A 4634-nucleotide genomic window follows, 5' to 3' on the forward strand; every position below is an offset into this window, starting at 1 on the left:
CGAGACCGAAAGGGTACTTAGGTCGCGGCTGGAGGGTCAAGTGCCCAGTTTTTGAAAATGATCAGACACGCCGCCATGATACCGAGGCTGGGCAGAATTTCATAATTGAAAATGTCTACAACAAACGATATAAAATGCCATTTAAAATAAATATTTTTTTATTCTTAATGCCCCGGTCTGTCATGACAGGACTTGATAATTTTCTATTTTGGCTTTTATCTCATTTTGGAAAAGAACACTTCAAATACATTTTTAATGAGTAATTAAAGTTGCTTTGCTACAATAATATATATTACAATACAAGTGAAATAGGAGGTTGTAAGAGAAGCGACTGGCATGGGGTTTTTTTATTATTAGGGCCCGAGCAGCGACCGCTACGAGGTCCCCATTGTTTGTTACAGCACTAAAAAAACAAACTTTTATAACAGCTAAACCAAACGTTTCCAATGTAAATTTCCACCTTTATATAGTGTAAAAAGACATCCTGAAGCCTGGGCAGTCATTAATTTGATTGTCCAATATTTCCCTTATGAGATAATGCCTCTCATAGCAAATGTGTACAGCGCGAGCTGAAAATGCATTTACAGCACTAAAAAACCAAACTTTTATAACAGCTAAACCAAACGTTTCCAATGTAAATTTCCACCTTTATATAGTGTAGAAAGGCATCCTGAAGCCTGGAAAGTCATTAATTTGATTGTCAGAGGCCATTGAACGTACCAAGCAAGAAAAAAGCAAACACAGTCAAGAGAGCATTACCAGCTGCCAGGATGGATCCAGATGTGTGTGAGGGCAGGGAGGACGAGAAGAATATATTGGCCCCAGGCTCATTATTTGTATACAGTGGGTGTAAAAAGTCTACACACCCATTCCTCAATGGACACTTAGAAGAAGAAATCTACATGGAGCAACCAGAGGGATACGGACAATCAAATTAATGACTTTCCAGGCTTCAGGATGCCTTTCTACACTATATAAAGGTGGAAATTTACATTGGAAACGTTTGGTTTAGCTGTTCTAAAAGTTTGTTTTTTTAGTGCTGTAAATGCATTTTCAGCTCGCACTGTACACATTTGCTATGTGAGGCATTATCTCATAAGGGAAATACTGGACAATCAAATTAATGACTTGTGCCAGGCCAGCGCCGCAAATGCGATCACATTACGCCGTGTCCTTGCACAACACACTTCAATCACAACTAGAAAAGTAAGAACTAGGCCTGATATTTAATAAGAATAAAAGTGCAAAAACAGAATACAGTCATTCCGCTACAAAAAAAATACTACTTAAGCAGCAAACACCTCCAACTCTCAACTGTGAGTCATGTTGCCAAGGTTACCGTGAGTGGCCACACAAAGGAATTCTGCCATGATTGCTCCATAATTTTGTTGTGTTTTGCCTTAAAATGAACTTTGCCATCATAAATTTTAGAACCCATCGTCGCCTGTGTTACATATATATATATATATATATATATATATATATATATATATATATATATATATATATATATATATATATATATATATTTCTATATCAGGCACCTATACTTAAGAAAAAGTAGCATTCAGCAACCGGGGCGGCCTGGTGCACCCCAAGACGTCCATTGAGGATCAGGATGAGTGTTTGCGGTCACATTGCTGAGAAAATCCACAGGGAAATATGACTACCTTTGTGGGACAGGTCTCTCTCTCTCTCTTTCTCTCTCTCTCTCTCTATATATATATATATGAATGTGTGTGTGTGTGTGTATTTTATTTGTCAACAGAAGTATTACAAATCTGATGTTTCCAATGTAAATTTCCACCTTTATAACAGGAAGCTTCCTCTCTCAACGAAATCGAACGCCGGCCCCAGTCTCCTCCGGAGCCTCCACGCGGTCGAACTTGGGGGCCACTCGGCCCAACTTGTGTCCGGGAGAAGGCCGTCCTCTTCGGCCTGACTTCTCCAGTCCGCCAATGGGCAATGATTTTGATGTGTGTCACATCAACAACTGTTGAGAGTGTACATTTGTAGCAATCCTCTGAGGATTTCAGAAATAATGGAGAAATAACTCGGCGAAACTACAATGCCCCCGAATATTTTTTAGGGCTAAAAGTGAGCGAATGGTGTGATTCGGCTGAGCAAATACTTGAACGTTATGCACGCGTGCCAGGGATGCAATCTCTGGTTATATAAATAAACTTGATTTGGATGAAGAAGGGAAGCTTGTGACGACACATACCGGGTCTTCAAAGCCATCAAGTCGGGCAGGTGTGAACTGATCCATGTTGTACTGGGCAAAGGAGCTGAACACAAGGGGTAGATGCAATCATAGAGTTAGGATTTATCATGTTATGTGATGTCTCTTGTGCCATAAAAAAAATACAAATCTTACTGTGATGCTCCCTCCCTGAGGAGGGTATCATTGTCAAGAAGAAGCCGCACATCTGTAAGGACAAAAATCATAAATTGAAATAATAAAGATAACCAAATCTCAGGGGGCTCCCTCCAAATACGTTGGATGGAACTGTGTTTAATATAAGTGTCATAAAATTACAGATTTATTTTATTATGACTGGCAGCAGTTTTAGCCCAAGCGCACAAACTCTGCTATATCCTGTTGAATTAAGAGTAAGTGGCCACCAAATACAAAAAGTTATTAAAATGACTAGACTAGAATACATCATAAAAATTTATTGACTAATTTTACACCAAACTATTAAATGACAAAACTAATTGATGAGAAAGGTTTGAGCAAAATAACCCGGACATCATTGTTTTATTCCCATATTTGAACATCTACACACAAAAAAAAAACAAGAAAAAAAATTACAATTATCATATTTGGCACACTTCACATGTTCAAACAAACTACAGGAAATTAAAGACTAGTTATACCCGTCTAAATATTTAAATGCATATATAGTAAATACAATATACTCAGTGAATAAATGTATATAAATACTCCAAACTGAGAGACCTCTCTTACCATTAAAGACCTCATTGAACTCTCCTGGGGGCGCACGGGTCACAAAGTTGGCTGCAATGCGAACCTTTCAGACCAAAAATAGAAGCACAGTATGACCATTAAATTGTCCAGGTTTGATGTTATTTACTTTAAGTCAAAAGGGCCATAAAATAATTAGTAGAAAGCAATATCGAGAGGCGGGATGCGAACCCACGTCTCCCCAGACTGGATATGGTGCGTTCAAAAGTTGATCATGCCGTAGTAAGATGCGTTATCGGTCAAGAGAGCATTACCAGTGATTTGTTTTTATTTTAATTTTCACGTACTGCACGGTGCCCTTTTGACGCGGCTGGGAGGCGTTTGGCGACTTTGCTCCGACGGACGTCCACAAGCAGGCGAGTCAATCGGCCGCATCCGCGAGAGAGCGCGCGTCATTTTGCAGGAACTTTTGTTGCCACGGAGGCGTGGGTTCGAATCCCACCTCAGACAGAGCCCATTGAAAGTACCAAGCAAGAACAAAGCAAACACATTCAAGAGAGCATTACCAGGTGCCAGGATGGCGGAGCGGTCTAAGGCGTTGCGTTCAGGTCGCAGTCTCCCCAGGAGGCGTGGGTTCGAATCCCGCCTCAGACAGAGCCCATTGAAAGTACCAAGCAAGAACAAAGCAAACACAGTCAAGAGAGCATTACTAGTTGCCAGGATGGCAGAGCGGTCTAAGGCGCTGCGTTCAGGTCGCAGTCTCCCCAGGAGGCGTGGGTTCGAATCCCGCCTCAGACAGAGCCCATTGAAAGTACCAAGCAAGAACAAAGCAAACACATTCAAGAGAGCATTACCAGGTGCCAGGATGGCGGAGCGGTCTAAGGCGTTGCGTTCAGGTCGCAGACTCCCTAACAAAATAATAACATTAAGATGTATTCAGGTCGGGACGTTTTATTTACAGGTGAAGGTTTGGAGGAGGAAGATGACAATGAGGATGACGTCAATATCATCGTAAAAATAATTTTAATAGCACCCTGTCATGGGCGGGAACAGACGGACCATGAGTCCGCTGCTCCTTGAACCCTAAAATCGCAACAATCAAATCAGACAAAGTACGATATCCACCCGCTCCCCTTTTCCGACCCGTTAAACGTTTTTATCTGGCCCGTCGAACTTGGAAAAAAATGGGGGTGGGGGCGTACGGGGAGGGCGGTATGGGAGTAAGATTGACATCCACGAGACAAGCTTTTGTGGCCATGGCGACTGTGTTTGCTTTGTTCTTGCTTGGTACTTTCAATGGGCTCTGTCTGAGGCGGGATTCGAACCCACGCTTCCTGGGGAGACCATCCTGGCAACTGGTAATGCTCTCACATCCTGAAGCCTGGGCAGTCAACACTCTGTGGGGATAAATAGAGAATTCTTTACTTTGACTCTGAAATTAGCTTTCAGAAATGTGGAGGAAAAATTAGACCAGTTGCATATTATTCACAACAGTTGGATTCCGTGGCGTCAACCGCTTAGCAAAAGACGAACATAACGATCAAGGCCTCGCATGCCATGGCAACACGAAGCGAACGCGCATAAACCGTAGACCACAAATTCCGCTTTTATTTAATACGAGTAAGAACATAGAGACGGATAGTGTTGCCGATATTTAGCGTAGATTTTCAGTTCACGATATTGATTTGATTATTTATTTATTTTT

The 4634-nt window shown here is 41.6% G+C and overlaps 1 long non-coding RNA gene across 1 annotated transcript; it reads right to left on the minus strand.

Moving 5' to 3' along the window:
* Positions 1-2222: 2222 nt before the first annotated feature.
* Positions 2223-3067, minus strand: LOC148316145 (uncharacterized). The gene is made up of 3 exons (XR_015840272.1): positions 2972-3067; positions 2378-2429; positions 2223-2288 (listed from the first exon to the last, which is right to left on the minus strand). It is a non-coding gene; the product is annotated as an uncharacterized LOC148316145 (long non-coding RNA).
* Between the last annotated feature and the right edge of the window lie 1567 nt (positions 3068-4634).

This window comes from Idiotropiscis lumnitzeri, chromosome 22, assembly GCF_059441095.1.
Source record: "Idiotropiscis lumnitzeri isolate Australia: NSW breed Sydney's pygmy pipehorse chromosome 22, RoL_Ilum_1.0, whole genome shotgun sequence".
Taxonomy (NCBI): domain Eukaryota; kingdom Metazoa; phylum Chordata; class Actinopteri; order Syngnathiformes; family Syngnathidae; genus Idiotropiscis; species Idiotropiscis lumnitzeri.